The 19,278-nt window shown below is 38.6% G+C and overlaps 17 non-coding genes across 17 annotated transcripts; 8 read left to right on the top strand and 9 right to left on the bottom strand.

Moving 5' to 3' along the window:
* Positions 1 to 1,176: 1,176 nt before the first annotated feature.
* Positions 1,177 to 1,248, bottom strand: TRNAD-GUC. Its single transcript has one exon. It is a non-coding gene; the product is annotated as a tRNA-Asp (tRNA).
* A 343-nt stretch (positions 1,249 to 1,591) lies between these two features.
* On the top strand, positions 1,592 to 1,685 carry TRNAY-GUA. Its single transcript has 2 exons — positions 1,592 to 1,628; positions 1,650 to 1,685. It is a non-coding gene; the product is annotated as a tRNA-Tyr (tRNA).
* Positions 1,686 to 2,820: 1,135 nt separating this feature from the next.
* Positions 2,821 to 2,891, bottom strand: TRNAD-GUC. Its single transcript has one exon. It is a non-coding gene; the product is annotated as a tRNA-Asp (tRNA).
* A 344-nt stretch (positions 2,892 to 3,235) lies between these two features.
* TRNAY-GUA lies at positions 3,236 to 3,330 on the top strand. The gene is made up of 2 exons: positions 3,236 to 3,272; positions 3,295 to 3,330. It is a non-coding gene; the product is annotated as a tRNA-Tyr (tRNA).
* A 1,153-nt stretch (positions 3,331 to 4,483) lies between these two features.
* On the bottom strand, positions 4,484 to 4,555 carry TRNAD-GUC. The gene has a single exon. It is a non-coding gene; the product is annotated as a tRNA-Asp (tRNA).
* A 347-nt stretch (positions 4,556 to 4,902) lies between these two features.
* Positions 4,903 to 4,996, top strand: TRNAY-GUA. Its single transcript has 2 exons — positions 4,903 to 4,939; positions 4,961 to 4,996. It is a non-coding gene; the product is annotated as a tRNA-Tyr (tRNA).
* A 1,148-nt stretch (positions 4,997 to 6,144) lies between these two features.
* Positions 6,145 to 6,216, bottom strand: TRNAD-GUC. Its single transcript has one exon. It is a non-coding gene; the product is annotated as a tRNA-Asp (tRNA).
* A 345-nt stretch (positions 6,217 to 6,561) lies between these two features.
* TRNAY-GUA lies at positions 6,562 to 6,655 on the top strand. The gene is made up of 2 exons: positions 6,562 to 6,598; positions 6,620 to 6,655. It is a non-coding gene; the product is annotated as a tRNA-Tyr (tRNA).
* A 1,142-nt stretch (positions 6,656 to 7,797) lies between these two features.
* TRNAD-GUC lies at positions 7,798 to 7,869 on the bottom strand. The gene has a single exon. It is a non-coding gene; the product is annotated as a tRNA-Asp (tRNA).
* A 345-nt stretch (positions 7,870 to 8,214) lies between these two features.
* Positions 8,215 to 8,308, top strand: TRNAY-GUA. Its single transcript has 2 exons — positions 8,215 to 8,251; positions 8,273 to 8,308. It is a non-coding gene; the product is annotated as a tRNA-Tyr (tRNA).
* Positions 8,309 to 9,449: 1,141 nt separating this feature from the next.
* Positions 9,450 to 9,521, bottom strand: TRNAD-GUC. Its single transcript has one exon. It is a non-coding gene; the product is annotated as a tRNA-Asp (tRNA).
* A 345-nt stretch (positions 9,522 to 9,866) lies between these two features.
* Positions 9,867 to 9,960, top strand: TRNAY-GUA. The gene is made up of 2 exons: positions 9,867 to 9,903; positions 9,925 to 9,960. It is a non-coding gene; the product is annotated as a tRNA-Tyr (tRNA).
* Positions 9,961 to 11,099: 1,139 nt separating this feature from the next.
* On the bottom strand, positions 11,100 to 11,171 carry TRNAD-GUC. Its single transcript has one exon. It is a non-coding gene; the product is annotated as a tRNA-Asp (tRNA).
* Positions 11,172 to 12,755: 1,584 nt separating this feature from the next.
* On the bottom strand, positions 12,756 to 12,827 carry TRNAD-GUC. The gene has a single exon. It is a non-coding gene; the product is annotated as a tRNA-Asp (tRNA).
* A 1,583-nt stretch (positions 12,828 to 14,410) lies between these two features.
* On the bottom strand, positions 14,411 to 14,482 carry TRNAD-GUC. Its single transcript has one exon. It is a non-coding gene; the product is annotated as a tRNA-Asp (tRNA).
* A 1,978-nt stretch (positions 14,483 to 16,460) lies between these two features.
* TRNAY-GUA lies at positions 16,461 to 16,554 on the top strand. The gene is made up of 2 exons: positions 16,461 to 16,497; positions 16,519 to 16,554. It is a non-coding gene; the product is annotated as a tRNA-Tyr (tRNA).
* A 1,535-nt stretch (positions 16,555 to 18,089) lies between these two features.
* Positions 18,090 to 18,183, top strand: TRNAY-GUA. Its single transcript has 2 exons — positions 18,090 to 18,126; positions 18,148 to 18,183. It is a non-coding gene; the product is annotated as a tRNA-Tyr (tRNA).
* The last annotated feature ends 1,095 nt before the right edge of the window (positions 18,184 to 19,278 follow it).

Here is a 19,278-nt window from a genome sequence, read left to right as displayed (position 1 = left end):
TCTAAGTTGGAAATCCTTAGGTCGGCTGGTTTGAATCCGGCAGGTCGGATTGATTTTTACAATATTAAGCATTTTAATTTTTCCTTTGAAGAGCTAAAAAAAACGCTGTTGCTGGGGATTGAACCCAGGTCTCCCGAGTGACAGGCGGGAATACTCACCACAATGCTGCATAAAACGTTAGGCGCCCCCTAGGCGGCTAGGGGGCGCTAGGCGCGATTTTTTTATTTATTATTATAGTTTTTTTTTTATTTTTAATAAAATTAAAAATTAAATTTTTAATTTAGTAATAAAACATAAGGTTCCATAGTTGTTTCTTAGAAACTATTTACGAAAGTGGTGGTAAAATTGTTCAAAATATTGTTTAAACCATCTAAATACATAAAAAACTAAAATTAAGAACTAAAGAGGCATTTTTTTGAGAAATTAGTGGACCAAACCGCCTTTGGCTGTTTGCGGTGTATAGATCTCGAAAAATACGCGATTTGAAAAAAAAATTTGACCAAATCAGACAACCGAGTCAAAAGTTATGCCCTCCCAAAACTTTTTCGACATTTTCAAAAAAAAAAAAAATTCGCCGAACCGGCCGTTAGGCGGTCTAGGCCATTCCTCGCCGGCGGCCTCCCCGCCCAACGCCTAGGCGCGATTTTTGCAGCACTGCTCACCACTATACTACAACGATTCGCGCGGCAGTACAGGACTGTCACATATTACTATTTAAGTAAACCCAATCCAATGTGACACCATGGTGCGTGTGGCCATGTAATTGCAACTGAAACTAGCATTTCATAATCGGACAAAGTACCTGTTAGGTCCCGTAGTGTAGCGTTTTGTTCAATTTAGTCATTGTACCTTTATTTCGTGTAATTTAGTCATTTTTACTTTATGATTTTTGAACAATTAAGGACAATATTAACACCGAAATTTTTTCCGTTAAGTTTGTCAACGCGGCATTCGAACTGCCATGTCAGATTGTGCGAAATGGCATAAAAGAGTATAAAATCGGACAAAAAATAATGTTAACTCAGACCTTAGCTCAGTTGGTAGAGTGGTGGACTGTAGTTGGACTAATCTAAATTGGAAATCCTTAAGTCGCTGGTTTGATTCCGGCAGGTTGGATTGATGTTCTACAATATTAAGCTTTTTAATTTTTCCTTTGAAGAGCTAAAAAAAAAAAAAAAACGTTGCCGGGGATCGAACCCGGGTCTCCCGCGTGACAGGCGGGGATACTCACCACTATACTACAACGACTCGCGCGCAGAACAGGACTGTCACAAATTTCTATTTAAGTAAGTCCAATCAAATGTGGCACCATGGTTCGTGTGGCGATCTAATTGCAATTGAAACTAACATTTCATAGTCGGACAAAGTACCTGTTTAGTCCCTGTACTGTAGCGTTTTGTTCAATTTAGTTATTGTACGTTTATTTTGTGTAATCTAGTCCGGTACTTTAAGATTTAGAACAATTAAGGACAACATTAACACCATAATTTTTTCCGTTAAGTTTTTTTCTACGTGGCATTCGAACTGCCATGTCGGATTGTGCGATGTGGCATAAAAGAGTGCAATACGGACAAAAATATAGTTAATAGCTCCGACCTTAGCTCAGTTGGTAGAGCGGAGGACTGTAGTTTGATTAATCTAAGTTGGAAATCCTTAGGTCGCTGGTTCGAATCCGGCAGGTCGGATTGATTTTTTACAATATTAAGCATTTTAATTTTTCCTTTGAAGAGCTAAAAAAAAAACGCTGTTGCCGGGATTGAACCCAGGTCTCCCGAGTGACAGGCGGGAATACTCACCACCAATGCTGCATAAAACGTTAGGCGCCCCCTAGGCGGCTAGGGGGCGCCTAGGCGCCGATTTTTTTTTTATTAGTTTTTTTTTTTATTTTTAATAAAATTAAAAATTAAATTTTTTTAAATTTAGTAATAAAACATAAGGTTTCCATAGTTGTTTCTTAGAAACTATTTACGAAAGTGGTGGTAAAATTGTTCAAAATATTGTTTAAACCATCTAAATACATAAAAAACTAAAATTAAGAACTAAAGAGGCATTTTTTTGAGAAATTAGTGGACCAAACCGCCTTTGGCTGTTTGCGGTGTATAGATCTCGAAAAAATACGCGATTTGAAAAAAAAATTTGACCAAATCAGACAACCGAGTCAAAAGTTATGCCTCCAAAACTTTTTCGACATTTTCAAAAAAAAAAAAAAATTCCCCGAACCGGCCGGTTAGGCGGTCTAGGCCATTCCTCGCGGCGGCCTCCCCCCGCCCAGCGCCTAGGCGCGATTTTTGCAGCACTGCTCACCACTATACTACAACGATTCGCGCGGCAGTACAGGACAGTCACATATTACTATTTAAGTAAACCCAATCCAATGTGACACCATGGTGCGTGTGGCCATGTAATTGCAACTGAAACTAGCATTTCATAATCGGACAAAGTACCTGTTAGGTCCCCGTAGTGTAGCGTTTTGTTCAATTTAGTCATTGTACCTTTATTTCGTGTAATTTAGTCCTTTTACTTTAAGATTTTGAACAATTAAGGACAATATTAACACCGAAAATTTTTTCCGTTAAGTTTGTCACGCGGCATTCGAACTGCCATGTCAGATTGTGCGATATGGCATAAAAGAGTATAAATCGGACAAAAATAATGTTAACAGCTCAGACCTTAGCTCAGTTGGTAGAGTGGTGGACTGTAGTTGGACTAATCTAAATTGGAAATCCTTAAGTCGCTGGTTTGATTCCGGCAGGTTGGATTGATGTTCTAATATATTAAGCTTTTTAATTTTTCCTTTGAAGAGCTAAAAAAAAAAAAAGACGCCGTTGCCGGGGATCGAACCCGGTCTCCCGCGTGACAGGCGGGGATACTCACCACTATACTACAACGACTCGCGCGGCAGAACAGGACTGTCACAAATTTCTATTTAAGTAAGTCCAATCAAATGTGGCACCATGGTTCGTGTGGCGATCTAATTGCAATTGAAACTAACATTTCATAGTCGGACAAAGTACCTGTTTAGTCCCTGTACTGTAGCGTTTTGTTCAATTTAGTTATTGTACGTTTATTTTGTGTAATCTAGTCCCGGTACTTTAAGATTTAGAACAATTAAGGACAACATTAACACCATAATTTTTTCCGTTAAGTTTTTTTCTACGTGGCATTCGAACTGCCATGTCGGATTGTGCGATGTGGCATAAAAGAGTACAATAGGACAAAAATATAGTTAATAGCTCCGACCTTAGCTCAGTTGGTAGAGCGGAGGACTGTAAGTTTGATTAATCTAAGTTGGAAATCCTTAGGTCGCTGGTTCGAATCCGGCAGGTCGGATTGATTTTTTACAATATTAAGCATTTTAATTTTTCCTTTGAAGAGCTAAAAAAAAACGCTGTTGCCGGGGATTTGAACCCAGGTCTCCGAGTGACAGGCGGGAATACTCACCACCAATGCTGCATAAAACGTTAGGCGCCCCCTAGGCGGCTAGGGGGCGCCTAGGCGCCGATTTTTTTATTTATTATTATAGTTTTTTTTTTATTTTAATAAAATTAAAAATTAAATTTTTTTAAATTTAGTAATAAAACATAAGGTTTCCATAGTTGTTTCTTTAGAAACTCTTAACGAAAGTGGTGGTAAAATTGTTCAAAATATTGTTTAAACCATCTAAATACATAAAAAACTAAAATTAAGAACTAAAGAGGCATTTTTTTGAGAAATTAGTGGACCAAACTGCCTTTGGCTGTTTGCGGTGTTTAGATCTCGAAAAAATACGCGATTTGAAAAAAAATTTGACCAAATTAGACAACCGAGTCAAAATTTATGCCTTCCAAAACTTTTTCGACATTTTCAAAAAAAAAAAAAAAATTCCCCGAACCGGCCGGTTAGGCGGTCTAGGCTATTCCTCGCGGCGGCCTCCCCCCGCCCAGCGCCTAGGCGCGATTTTTTGCAGCACTGCTCACCACTATACTACAACGATTCGCGCGGCAGTACAGGACAGTCACATATTACTATTTAAGTAAACCCAATCCAATGTGACACCATGGTGCGTGTGGCCATTTAATTGCAACTGAAACTAGCATTTCATAGTCGGACAAAGTACCTGTTAGGTCCCCGTAGTGTAGCGTTTTGTTCAATTTAGTCATTGTACCTTTATTTCGTGTAATTTAGTCCTTTTACTTTAAGATTTTTGAACAATTAAGGACAATATTAACACCGAAAATTTTTTCCGTTAAGTTTGTCAACGCGGCATTCGAACTGCCATGTCAGATTGTGCGAAATGGCATAAAAGAGTATAAATCGGACAAAAATAATGTTAACAGCTCAGACCTTAGCTCAGTTGGTAGAGTGGTGGACTGTAGTTGGACTAATCTAAATTGGAAATCCTTAAGTCGCTGGTTTGATTCCGGCAGGTTGGATTGATGTTCTACAATATTAAGCTTTTTAATTTTTCCTTTGAAGAGCTAAAACAGAAAAAAAAAAAAAAAGACGCTGTTGCCGGGGATCGAACCCGAGTCTCCCGCGTGACAGGCGGGGATACTCACCACTATACTACAACGACTCGCGCGAGCAGAACAGGACTGTCACAAATTTCTATTTAAGTAAGTCCAATCAAATGTGGCACCATGGTTCGTGTGGCGATCTAATTGCCAATTGAAACTAACATTTCATAGTCGGACAAAGTACCTGTTTAGTCCCTGTACTGTAGGGTTTTGTTCAATTTAGTTATTGTACGTTTATTTTGTGTAATCTAGTCCCGGTACTTTAAGATCTAGAACAATTAAGGACAACATTAACACCATAATTTTTTCCGTTAAGTTTTTTTCTACGTGGCATTCGAACTGCCATGTCGGATTGTGCGATGTGGCATAAAAGAGTGCAATACGGACAAAAATATAGTTAATAGCTCCGACCTTAGCTCAGTTGGTAGAGCGGAGGACTGTAGTTTGATTAATCTAAGTTGGAAATCCTTAGGTCGCTGGTTCGAATCCGGCAGGTCGGATTGATTTTTTACAATATTAAGCATTTTAATTTTTCCTTTGAAGAGCTAAAAAAAAAAACGCTGTTGCCGGGGATTGAACCCAGGTCTCCCGAGTGACAGGCGGGAATACTCACCACCAATGCTGCATAAAACGTTAGGCGCCCCCTAGGCGGCTAGGGGGCGCCTAGGCGCCGATTTTTTTATTTATTATTATAGTTTTTTTTTTATTTTTAATAAAATTAAAAATTAAATTTTTTTAAATTTAGTAATAAAACATAAGGTTTCCATAGTTGTTTCTTAGAAACTCTTAACGAAAGTGGTGGTAAAATTGTTCAAAATATTGTTTAAACCATCTAAATACATAAAAAACTAAAATTAAGAACTAAAGAGGCATTTTTTTGAGAAATTAGTGGACCAAACCGCCTTTGGCTGTTTGCGGTGTTTAGATCTCGAAAAAATACGCGATTTGAAAAAAAAATTTGACCAAATTAGACAACCGAGTCAAAAGTTATGCCCTCCAAAACTTTTTCGACATTTTCAAAAAAAAAAAAAAAAATTCCCCGAACCGGCCGGTTAGGCGGTCTAGGCTATTCCTCGCGGCGGCCTCCCCCCGCCCAGCGCCTAGGCGCGATTTTTGCAGCACTGCTCACCACTATACTACAACGATTCGCGCGGCAGTACAGGACAGTCACATATTACTATTTAAGTAAACCCAATCCAATGTGACACCATGGTGCGTGTGGCCATTTAATTGCAACTGAAACTAGCATTTCATAGTCGGACAAAGTACCTGTTAGGTCCCCGTAGTGTAGCGTTTTGTTCAATTTAGTCATTGTACCTTTATTTCGTGTAATTTAGTCCTTTTACTTTAAGATTTTGAACAATTAAGGACAATATTAACACCGAAAATTTTTTCCGTTAAGTTTGTCAACGCGGCATTCGAACTGCCATGTCAGATTGTGCGAAATGGCATAAAAGAGTATAAATCGGACAAAAATAATGTTAACAGCTCAGACCTTAGCTCAGTTGGTAGAGTGGTGGACTGTAGTTGGACTAATCTAAATTGGAAATCCTTAAGTCGCTGGTTTGATTCCGGCAGGTTGGTCTGATGTTCTAATATATTAAGCTTTTTAATTTTTCCTTTGAAGAGCTAAAAAAAAAAAAAAAGACGCCGTTGTCGGGGATCGAACCCGGGTCTCCCGCGTGACAGGCGGGGATACTCACCACTATACTACAACGACTCGCGCGGTAGAACAGGACTGTCACAAATTTCTATTTAAGTAAGTCCAATCAAATGTGGCACCATGGTTCGTGTGGCGATCTAATTGCAATTGAAACTAACATTTCATAGTCGGACAAAGTACCTGTTTAGTCCCTGTACTGTAGGGTTTTGTTCAATTTAGTTATTGTACGTTTATTTTGTGTAATCTAGTCCCGGTACTTTAAGATCTAGAACAATTAAGGACAACATTAACACCATAATTATTTCCGTTAAGTTTTTTTCTACGTGGCATTCGAACTGCCATGTCGGATTGTGCGATGTGGCATAAAAGAGTGCAATACGGACAAAAATATAGTTAATAGCTCCGACCTTAGCTCAGTTGGTAGAGCGGAGGACTGTAGTTTGATTAATCTAAGTTGGAAATCCTTAGGTCGCTGGTTCGAATCCGGCAGGTCGGATTGATTTTTTACAATATTAAGCATTTTAATTTTTCCTTTGAAGAGCTAAAAAAAAACGCTGTTGCCGGGGATTGAACCCAGGTCTCCCGAGTGACAGGCGGGAATACTCACCACCAATGCTGCATAAAACGTTAGGCGCCCCCTAGGCGGCTAGGGGGCGCCTAGGCGCCGATTTTTTTATTTATTATTATAGTTTTTTTTATTTTTAATAAAATTAAAAATTAAATTTTTTTAAATTTAGTAATAAAACATAAGGTTTCCATAGTTGTTTCTTAGAAACTATTAACGAAAGTGGTGGTAAAATTGTTCAAAATATTGTTTAAACCATCTAAATACATAAAAAACTAAAATTAAGAACTAAAGAGGCATTTTTTTGAGAAATTAGTGGACCAAACCGCCTTTGGCTGTTTGCGGTGTATAGATCTCGAAAAAATACGCGATTTGAAAAAAAAATTTGACCAATCAGACAACCGAGTCAAAAGTTATGCCCTCCAAAACTTTTTCGACATTTTCAAAAAAAAAAAAAAAAATTCCCCGAACCGGCCGGTTAGGCGGTCTAGGCCATTCCTCGCAGCGGCCTCCCCCCGCCCAGCGCCTAGGCGCGATTTTTGCAGCACTGCTCACCACTATACTACAACGATTCGCGCGGCAGTACAGGACTGTCACATATTACTATTTAAGTAAACCCAATCCAATGTGACACCATGGTGTGTGTGGCCATGTAATTGCAACTGAAACTAGCATTTCATAATCGGACAAAGTACCTGTTAGGTCCCCGTAGTGTAGCGTTTTGTTCAATTTAGTCATTGTACCTTTATTTCGTGTAATTTAGTCCTTTTACTTTAAGATTTTGAACAATTAAGGACAATATTAACACCGAAAATTTTTTCCGTTAAGTTTGTCAACGCGGCATTCGAACTGCCAAGTCAGATTGTGCGAAATGGCATAAAAGAGTATAAATCGGACAAAAATAATGTTAACAGCTCAGACCTTAGCTCAGTTGGTAGAGTGGTGGACTGTAGTTGGACTAATCTAAATTTGAAATCCTTAAGTCGCTGGTTTGATTCCGGCAGGTTGGTCTGATGTTCTAATATATTAAGCTTTTTAATTTTTCCTTTGAAGAGCTAAAAAAAAAAAAAAGACGCCGTTGTCGGGGATCGAACCCGGGTCTCCCGCGTGACAGGCGGGGATACTCACCACTATACTACAACGACTTGCGCGGCAGAACAGGACTGTCACAAATTTCTATTTAAGTAAGTCCAATCAAATGTGGCACCATGGTTCGTGTGGCGATCTAATTGCAATTGAAACTAACATTTCATAGTCGGACAAAGTACCTGTTTAGTCCCTGTACTGTAGCGTTTTGTTCAATTTAGTTATTGTACGTTTATTTTGTGTAATCTAGTCCCGGTACTTTAAGATTTAGAACAATTAAGGACAACATTAACACCATAATTTTTTCCGTTAAGTTTTTTTCTACGTGGCATTCGAACTGCCATGTCGGATTGTGCGATGTGGCATAAAAGAGTACAATACGGACAAAAATATAGTTAATAGCTCCGACCTTAGCTCAGTTGGTAGAGCGGAGGACTGTAGTTTGATTAATTTAAGTTGGAAATCCTTAGATCGCTGGTTCGAATCCGGCAGGTCGGATTGATTTTTTACAATATTAAGCATTTTAATTTTTCCTTTGAAGAGCTAAAAAAAAAACGCTGTTGCCAGGGATTGAACCCAGGTCTCCCGAGTGACAGGCGGGAATACTCACCACCAATGCTGCATAAAACGTTAGGCGCCCCCTAGGCGCCTAGGCGCCGATTTTTTTATTTATTATTATAGTTTTTTTTTTATTTTTAATAAAATTAAAAATTAAATTTTTTTAAATTTAGTAATAAAACATAAGGTTTCCATAGTTGTTTCTTAGAAACTATTAACGAAAGTGGTGGTAAAATTGTTCAAAATATTGTTTAAACCATCTAAATACATAAAAAACTAAAATTAAGAACTAAAGAGGCATTTTTTGAGAAATTAGTGGACCAAACCGCCTTTGGCTGTTTGCGGTGTTTAGATCTCGAAAAAATACGCGATTTGAAAAAAAAATTTGACCAAATTAGACAACCGAGTCAAAAGTTATGCCTTCCAAAACTTTTTCGACATTTTCAAAAAAAAAAAAAAAAATTCCCCGAACCGGCCGGTTAGGCGGTCTAGGCTATTCCTCGCGGCGGCCTCCCCCCGCCCAGCGCCTAGGCGCGATTTTTGCAGCACTGCTCACCACTATACTACAACGATTCGCGCGGCAGTACAGGACAGTCACATATTACTATTTAAGTAAACCCAATCCAATGTGACACCATGGTGCGTGTGGCCATTTAATTGCAACTGAAACTAGCATTTCATAGTCGGACAAAGTACCTGTTAGGTCCCCGTAGTGTAGCGTTTTGTTCAATTTAGTCATTGTACCTTTATTTCGTGTAATTTAGTCCTTTTACTTTAAGATTTTGAACAATTAAGGACAATATTAACACCAAAAATTTTTTCCGTTAAGTTTGTCAACGCGGCATTCGAACTGCCATGTCAGATTGTGCGAAATGGCATAAAAGAGTATAAATCGGACAAAAATAATGTTAACAGCTCAGACCTTAGCTCAGTTGGTAGAGTGGTGGACTGTAGTTGGACTAATCTAAATTGGAAATCCTTAAGTCGCTGGTTTGATTCCGGCAGGTTGGATTGATGTTCTACAATATTAAGCTTTTTAATTTTTCCTTTGAAGAGCTAAAACAGAAAAAAAAAAAAAAGACGCTGTTGCCGGGGATCGAACCCGAGTCTCCCGCGTGACAGGCGGGGATACTCACCACTATACTACAACGACTCGCGCGGCAGAATAGGACTGTCACAAATTTCTATTTAAGTAAGTCCAATCAAATGTGGCACCATGGTTCGTGTGGCGATCTAATTGCAATTGAAACTAACATTTCATAGTCGGACAAAGTACCTGTTTAGTCCCTGTACTGTAGGGTTTTGTTCAATTTAGTTATTGTACGTTTATTTTGTGTAATCTAGTCCCGGTACTTTAAGATCTAGAACAATTAAGGACAACATTAACACCATAATTTTTTCCGTTAAGTTTTTTTCTACGTGGCATTCGAACTGCCATGTCGGATTGTGCGATGTGGCATAAAAGAGTGCAATACGGACAAAAATATAGTTAATAGCTCCGACCTTAGCTCAGTTGGTAGAGCGGAGGACTGTAGTTTGATTAATCTAAGTTGGAAATCCTTAGGTCGCTGGTTCGAATCCGGCAGGTCGGATTGATTTTTTACAATATTAAGCATTTTAATTTTTCCTTTGAAGAGCTAAAAAAAAAACGCTGTTGCCGGGGATTGAACCCAGGTCTCCCGAGTGACAGGCGGGAATACTCACCACCAATGCTGCATAAAACGTTAGGCGCCCCCTAGGCGGCTAGGGGGCGCCTAGGCGCCGATTTTTTTATTTATTATTATAGTTTTTTTTATTTTTAATAAAATTAAAAATTAAATTTTTTAAATTTAGTAATAAAACATAAGGTTTCCATAGTTGTTTCTTAGAAACTATTAACGAAAGTGGTGGTAAAATTGTTCAAAATATTGTTTAAACCATCTAAATACATAAAAAACTAAAATTAAGAACTAAAGAGGCATTTTTTTGAGAAATTAGTGGACCAAACCGCCTTTGGCTGTTTGCGGTGTATAGATCTCGAAAAAATACGCGATTTGAAAAAAAAATTTGACCAATCAGACAACCGAGTCAAAAGTTATGCCCTCCAAAACTTTTTCGACATTTTCAAAAAAAAAAAAAAAATTCCCCGAACCGGCCGGTTAGGCGGTCTAGGCTATTCCTCGCGGCGGCCTCCCCCCGCCCAGCGCCTAGGCGCGATTTTTGCAGCACTGCTCACCACTATACTACAACGATTCGCGCGGCAGTACAGGACTGTCACATATTACTATTTAAGTAAACCCAATCCAATGTGACACCATGGTGCGTGTGGCCATTTAATTGCAACTGAAACTAGCATTTCAGAGTCGGACAAAGTACCTGTTAGGTCCCCGTAGTGTAGCGTTTTGTTCAATTTAGTCATTGTACCTTTATTTCGTGTAATTTAGTCCTTTTACTTTAAGATTTTGAACAATTAAGGACAATATTAACACCGAAAATTTTTTCCGTTAAGTTTGTCAACGCGGCATTCGAACTGCCATGTCAGATTGTGCGAAATGGCATAAAAGAGTATAAATCGGACAAAAATAATGTTAACAGCTCAGACCTTAGCTCAGTTGGTAGAGTGGTGGACTGTAGTTGGACTAATCTAAATTGGAAATCCTTAAGTCGCTGGTTTGATTCCGGCAGGTTGGACTGATGTTCTAATATATTAAGCTTTTTAATTTTTCCTTTGAAGAGCTAAAAAAAAAAAAGACGCCGTTGCCGGGGATCGAACCCGGGTCTCCCGCGTGACAGGCGGGGATACTCACCACTATACTACAACGACTCGCGCGGCAGAACAGGACTGTCACAAATTTCTATTTAAGTAAGTCCAATCAAATGTGGCACCATGGTTCGTGTGGCGATCTAATTGCAATTGAAACTAACATTTCATAGTCGGACAAAGTACCTGTTTAGTCCCTGTACTGTAGCGTTTTGTTCAATTTAGTTATTGTACGTTTATTTTGTGTAATCTAGTCCCGGTACTTTAAGATTTAGAACAATTAAGGACAACATTAACACCATAATTTTTTCCGTTAAGTTTTTTTCTACGTGGCATTCGAACTGCCATGTCGGATTGTGCGATGTGGCATAAAAGAGTGCAATACGGACAAAAATATAGTTAATAGCTCCGACCTTAGCTCAGTTGGCAGAGCGGAGGACTGTAGTTTGATTAATCTAAGTTGGAAATCCTTAGGTCGCTGGTTTGAATCCGGCAGGTCAGGATTGATTTTTTACAATATTAAGCATTTTAATTTTTTCTTTGAAGAGCTAAAAAAAAAAACGCTGTTGCGGGGATTGAACCCGGGTCTCCCGAGTGACAGGCGGGAATACTCACCACCAATGCTGCATAAAACGTTAGGCGCCCCCTAGGCGGCTAGGGGGCGCCTAGGCGCCGATTTTTTTATTTATTATTATAGTTTTTTTTTATTTTTAATAAAATTAAAAATTAAATTTTTTTAAATTTAGTAATAAAACATAAGGTTTCCATAGTTGTTTCTTAGAAACTATTTAACGAAAGTGGTTGTAAAATTGTTCAAAATATTGTTTAAACCATCTAAATACATAAAAAACTAAAATTAAGAACTAAAGAGGCATTTTTTGAGAAATTAGTGGACCAAACCGCCTTTGGCTGTTTGCGGTGTTTAGATCTCGAAAAAATACGCGATTTGAAAAAAAAATTTGACCAAATCAGACAACCTAGTCAAAAGTTATGCCTTCCAAAACTTTTTCGACATTTTCAAAAAAAAAAAAAAATTCCCGAACCGGCCGGTTAGGCGGTCTAGGCCATTCCTCGCGGCGGCCTCCCCCCGCCCAGCGCCTAGGCGCGATTTTTGCAGCACTGCTCACCACTATACTACAACGATTCGCGCGGCAGTACAGGACAGTCACATATTACTATTTAAGTAAACCCAATCCAATGTGACACCATGGTGCGTGTGGCCATTTAATTGCAACTGAAACTAGCATTTCATAGTCGGACAAAGTACCTGTTAGGTCCCCGTAGTGTAGCGTTTTGTTCAATTTAGTCATTGTACCTTTATTTCGTGTAATTTAGTCCTTTTACTTTAAGATTTTGAACAATTAAGGACAATATTAACACCGAAAATTTTTTCCGTTAAGTTTGTCAACGCGGCATTCGAACTGCCATGTCAGATTGTGCGAAATGGCATAAAAGAGTATAAATCGGACAAAAATAATGTTAACAGCTCAGACCATTAGCTCAGTTGGTAGAGTGGTGGACTAGTAGTTGGACTAATCTAAATTGGAAATCCTTAAGTCGCTGGTTTGATTCCGGCAGGTTGGACTGATGTTCTAATATATTAAGCTTTTTAATTTTTCCTTTGAAGAGCTAAAAAAAAAAAAAAGACGCCGTTGCCGGGGATCGAACCCGGGTCTCCCGCGTGACAGGCGGGGATACTCACCACTATACTACAACGACTCGCGCGGCAGAACAGGACTGTCACAAATTTCTATTTAAGTAAGTCCAATCAAATGTGGCACCATGGTTCGTGTGGCGATCTAATTGCAATTGAAACTAACATTTCATAGTCGGACAAAGTACCTGTTTAGTCCCTGTACTGTAGCGGTTTTGTTCAATTTAGTTATTGTACGTTTATTTTGTGTAATCTAGTCCCGGTACTTTAAGATTTAGAACAATTAAGGACAACATTAACACCATAATTTTTTCCGTTAAGTTTTTTTCTACGTGGCATTCGAACTGCCATGTCGGATTGTGCGATGTGGCATAAAAGAGTGCAATACGGACAAAAATATAGTTAATAGCTCCGACCTTAGCTCAGTTGGCAGAGCGGAGGACTGTAGTTTGATTAATCTAAGTTGGAAATCCTTAGGTCGCTGGTTTGAATCCGGCAGGTCAGATTGATTTTTTACAATATTAAGCATTTTAATTTTTCTTTGAAGAGCTAAAAAAAAAACGCTGTTGCTGGGGATTGAACCCGGGTCTCCCGAGTGACAGGCGGGAATACTCACCACCAATGCTGCATAAAACGTTAGGCGCCCCCTAGGCGGCTAGGGGGCGCCTAGGCGCCGATTTTTTTATTTATTATTATAGTTTTTTTTTTATTTTTAATAAAATTAAAAATTAAATTTTTTTAAATTTAGTAATAAAACATAAGGTTTCCATAGTTGTTTCTTAGAACTATTTACGAAAGTGGTTGGTAAAATTGTTCAAAATATTGTTTAAACCATCTAAATACATAAAAAACTAAAATTAAGAACTAAAGAGGCATTTTTTTGAGAAATTAGTGGACCAAACCGCCTTTGGCTGTTTGCGGTGTTTAGATCTCGAAAAAATACGCGATTTGAAAAAAAAATTTGACCAAATCAGACAACCTAGTCAAAAGTTATGCCTTCCAAAACTTTTTCGACATTTTCAAAAAAAAAAAAAAAAATTCCCCGAACCGGCCGGTTAGGCGGTCTAGGCCATTCCTCGCGCGGCCTCCCCCCGCCCAGCGCCTAGGCGCGATTTTTGCAGCACTGCTCACCACTATACTACAACGATTCGCGCGGCAGTACAGGACAGTCACATATTACTATTTAAGTAAACCCAATCCAATGTGACACCATGGTGCGTGTGGCCATTTAATTGCAACTGAAACTAGCATTTCATAGTCGGACAAAGTACCTGTTAGGTCCCCGTAGTGTAGCGTTTTGTTCAATTTAGTCATTGTACCTTTATTTCGTGTAATTTCGTCCTTTTACTTTAAGATTTTGAACAATTAAGGACAATATTAACACCGAAAATTTTTTCCGTTAAGTTTGTCAACGCGGCATTCGAACTGCCATGTCAGATTGTGCGAAATGGCATAAAAGAGTATAAATCGGACAAAAATAATGTTAACAGCTCAGACCATAGCTCAGTTGGTAGAGTGGTGGACTATAGTTGGACTAATCTAAATTGGAAATCCTTAAGTCGCTGGTTTGATTCCGGCAGGTTGGACTGATGTTCTAATATATTAAGCTTTTTAATTTTTCCTTTGAAGAGCTAAAAAAAAAAAAAGACGCCGTTGCCGGGGATCGAACCCGGGTCTCCCGCGTGACAGGCGGGGATACTCACCACTATACTACAACGACTCGCGCGCAGAACAGGACTGTCACAAATTTCTATTTAAGTAAGTCCAATCAAATGTGGCACCATGGTTCGTGTGCGATCTAATTGCAATTGAAACTAACATTTCATAGTCGGACAAAGTACCTGTTTAGTCCCTGTACTGTAGCGTTTTGTTCAATTTAGTTATTGTACGTTTATTTTGTGTAATCTAGTCCCCGGTACTTTAAGATTTAGAACAATTAAGGACAACATTAACACCATAATTTTTTCCGTTAAGTTTTTTTCTACGTGGCATTCGAACTGCCATGTCGGATTGTGCGATGTGGCATAAAAGAGTGCAATACGGACAAAAATATAGTTAATAGCTCCGACCTTAGCTCAGTTGGCAGAGCGGAGGACTGTAGTTTGATTAATCTAAGTTGGAAATCCTTAGGTCGCTGGTTTGAATCCGGCAGGTCGAATTGATTTTTTACCAATATTAAGCATTTTAATTTTTCTTTGAAGAGCTAAAAAAAAAAAACGCTGTTGCTGGGATTGAACCCGGTCTCCCGAGTGACAGGCGGGAATACTCACCACCAATGCTGCATAAAACGTTAGGCGCCCCCTAGGCGCTAGGGGCGCCTAGGCGCCGATTTTTTTATTTATTATTATAGTTTTTTTTTATTTTTAATAAAATTAAAAATTAAATTTTTTTAAATTTAGTAATAAAACATAAGGTTTCCATAGTTGTTTCTTAGAAACTATTACGAAAGTGGTGGTAAAATTGTTCAAAATATTGTTTAAACCATCTAATACATAAAAAACTAAAATTAAGAACTAAAGAGGCATTTTTTGAGAAATTAGTGGACCAAACCGCCTTTGGCTGTTTGCGGTGTTAGATCTCGAAAAAATACCGATTGAAAAAAAAAAATTTGACCAAATCAGACAACCGAGTCAAAAGTTATGCCTCCAAAACTTTTTCGACATTTTCAAAAAAAAAAAAAAAATTCCCGAACCGGCCGGTTAGGCGGTCTAGGCCATTCCTCGCGGCGGCCTCCCCCCGCCCAGCGCCTAGGCGCGATTTTTGCAGCACTGCTCACCACTATACTACAACGATTCGCGCAGTACAGGACAGTCACATATTACTATTTAAGTAAACCCAATCCAATGTGACACCATGGTGTGTGGCCATGTAATTGCAACTGAAACTAGCATTTCATAGTCGGACAAAGTACCTGTTAGGTCCCCGTAGTGTAGCGTTTTGTTCAATTTAGTCATTGTACCTTTATTTCGTGTAATTTAGTCCTTTTACTTTAAGATTTTGAACAATTAAGGACAATATTAACACCGAAAATTTTTCCGTTAAGTTTGTCAACGCGGCATTCGAACTGCCATGTCAGATTGTGCGAAATGGCATAAAAGAGTATAAATCGGACAAAAATAATGTTAACAGCTCAGACCTTAGCTCAGTTGGTAGAGTGGTGGACTGTAGTTGGACTAATCTAAATTGGAAATCCTTAAGTCGCTGGTTTGATTCCGGCAGGTTGGATTGATGTTCTAATATATTAAGCTTTTTAATTTTTCCTTTGAAGAGCTAAAAAAAAAAAAAGACGCCGTTGCCGGGATCGAACCCGGGTCTCCCGCGTGACAGGCGGATACTCACCACTATACTACAACGACTCGCCGGCAGAACAGGACTGTCACAAATTTCTATTTAAGTAAGTCCAATCAAATGTGGCACCATGGTTCGTGTGGCGATCTAATTGCAATTGAAACTAACATTTCATAGTCGACAAAGTACCTGTTTAGTCCCTGTACTGTAGCGTTTTGTTCAATTTAGTTATTGTACGTTTATTTTGTGTAATCTAGTCCGGTACTTTAAGATTTAGAACAATTAAGGACAACATTAACACCATAATTTTTTCCGTTAAGTTTTTTTCTACGTGGCATTCGAACTGCCATGTCGGATTGTGCGATGTGGCATAAAAGAGTGCAATACGGACAAAAATATAGTTAATAGCTCCGACCTTAGCTCAGTTGGTAGAGCGGAGGACTGTAGTTTGATTAATCTAAGTTGGAAATCCTTAGGTCGCTGGTTCGAATCCGGCAGGTCGGATTGATTTTTTACAATATTAAGCATTTTAATTTTTCCTTTGAAGAGCTAAAAAAAAAACGCTGTTGCCGGGATTGAACCCGGTCTCCCGAGTGACAGGCGGGAATACTCACCACCAATGCTGCATAAAACGTTAGGCGCCCCCTAGGCGCCTAGGCGCCGATTTTTTATTTATTATTATTTTTTTTTATTTTTAATAAAATTAAAAATTAAATTTTTTAAATTTAGTAATAAAACATAAGGTTTCCATAGTTGTTCTTAGAAACTATTAACGAAAGTGGTGTAAAATTGTTCAAAATATTGTTTAAACCATCTAAATACATAAAAAACTAAAATTAAGAACTAAAGAGGCATTTTTTTGAGAAATTAGTGGACCAAACCGCCTTTGGCTGTTTGCGGTGTATAGATCTCGAAAAAAAATACGCGATTTGAAAAAAAAATTTGACCAAATCAGACAACCGAGTCAAAAGTTATGCCTCCAAAACTTTTTCGACATTTTCAAAAAAAAAAAAAAAAAATTCCCGAACCGGCCGGTTAGGCGGTCTAGGCCATTCCTCGCGGCGGCCTCCCCCGCCAGCGCCTAGGCGCGATTTTGCAGCACTGCTCACCACTATACTACAACGATTCGCGCGGCAGTACAGGACAGTCACATATTACTATTTAAGTAAACCCAATCCAATGTGACACCATGGTGCGTGTGGCCATTAATTGCAACTGAAACTAGCATTTCATAGTCGGACAAAGTACCTGTTAGGTCCCCGTAGTGTAGCGTTTTGTTCAATTTAGTCATTGTACCTTTATTTCGTGTAATTTAGTCCTTTTACTTTAAGATTTTGAACAATTAAGGACAATATTAACACCGAAAATTTTTTCCGTTAAGTTTGTCAACGCGGCATTCGAACTGCCATGTCAGATTGTGCGAAATGGCATAAAAGAGTATAAATCGGACAAAATAATGTTAACAGCTCAGACCTTAGCTCAGTTGGTAGAGTGGTGGACTGTAGTTGGACTAATCTAAATTGGAAATCCTTAAGTCGCTGGTTTGATTCCGGCAGGTTGGATTGATGTTCTAATATATTAAGCTTTTTAATTTTTCCTTTGAAGAGCTAAAAAAAAAAAAAAAAAAGCCGTTGCCGGGGATCGAACCCGGTCTCCCGCGTGACAGCGGGGATACTCACCACTATACTACAACGACTCGCGCGGCAGAACAGGACTGTCACAAATTTCTATTTAAGTAAGTCCAATCAAATGTGGCACCATGGTTCGTGGCGATCTAATTGCAATTGAAACTAACATTTCATAGTCGGACAAAGTACCTGTTTAGTCCCTGTACTGTAGCGTTTTGTTCAATTTAGTTATTGTACGTTTATTTTGTGTAATCTAGTCCCGGTACTTTAAGATTTAGAACAATTAAGGACAACATTAACACCATAATTTTTTCCGTTAAGTTTTTTTCTACGTGGCATTCGAACTGCCATGTCGGATTGTGCGATGTGGCATAAAAGAGTGCAATACGGACAAAAATATAGTTAATAGCTCCGACCTTAGCTCAGTTGGTAGAGCGGAGGACTGTAGTTTGATTAATCTAAGTTGGAAATCCTTAGGTCGCTGGTTCGAATCCGGCAGGTCGGATTGATTTTTTACAATATTAAGCTTTTAATTTTTCCTTTGAAGAGCTAAAAAAAAAACGCTGTTGCCGGGATTGAACCCAGGTCTCCGAGTGACAGGCGGAATACTCACCACCAATGCTGCATAAAACGTTAGGCGCCCCTAGCCGCCTAGGCGCGATTTTTTATTTATTAAGTTTTTTTTTATTTTTAATAAAATTAAAAATTAAATTTTTTAAATTTAGTAATAAAACATAAGGTTTCCATAGTTGTTTCTTAGAAACTATTACGAAAGTGGTTGTAAAATTGTTCAAAATATTGTTTAAACCATCTAAATACATAAAAAACTAAAATTAAGAACTAAAAGGCATTTTTTGAGAAATTAGTGGACCAAACCGCCTTTGGCTGTTTGCGTGTATAGATCTCGAAAAAATACGCGATTTGAAAAAAAAATTTGACCAAATCAGACAACCGAGTCAAAAGTTATGCCTTCCAAAACTTTTTCGACATTTTCAAAAAAAAAAAAAAAATTCCCCGAACCGGCGGTTAGGCGGTCTAGGCCATTCCTCGCGCGGCCTCCCCCGCCAGCGCCTAGGCGCGATTTTTGCAGCACTGCTCACCACTATACTACAACGATTCGCGCGGCAGAACAGACAGTCACATATTACTATTTAAGTAAACCCAATCCAATGTGACACCATGGTGCGTGTGGCCATTAATTGCAACTGAAACTAGCATTTCATAGTCGGACAAAGTACCTGTTAGGTCCCCGTAGTGTAGCGTTTTTCAATTTAGTCATTGTACCTTTATTTCGTGTAATTTAGTCCTTTTACTTTAAGATTTTGAACAATTAAGGACAATATTAACACCGATAATTTTTTCCGTTAAGTTTGTCACCGGCATTCGAACTGCCATGTCAGATTGTGCGATATGGCATAAAAGAGTATAAATCGGACAAAAATAATGTTAACAGCTCAGACCTTAGCTCATTGGTAGATGGTGGACTGTAGTTGGACTAATCTAAATTGAAATCCTTAAGTCGCTGGTTTGATTCCGGCAGTTGGATTGATGTTCTAAATATTAAGCTTTTTAATTTTTCCTTTGAAGAGCTAAAAAAAAA

This window comes from Ipomoea nil, unplaced genomic scaffold, assembly GCF_001879475.1.
Source record: "Ipomoea nil cultivar Tokyo-kokei standard unplaced genomic scaffold, Asagao_1.1 scaffold1180, whole genome shotgun sequence".
Taxonomy (NCBI): domain Eukaryota; kingdom Viridiplantae; phylum Streptophyta; class Magnoliopsida; order Solanales; family Convolvulaceae; genus Ipomoea; species Ipomoea nil.
This window is presented reverse-complemented; position numbering and strand designations above follow the sequence as displayed.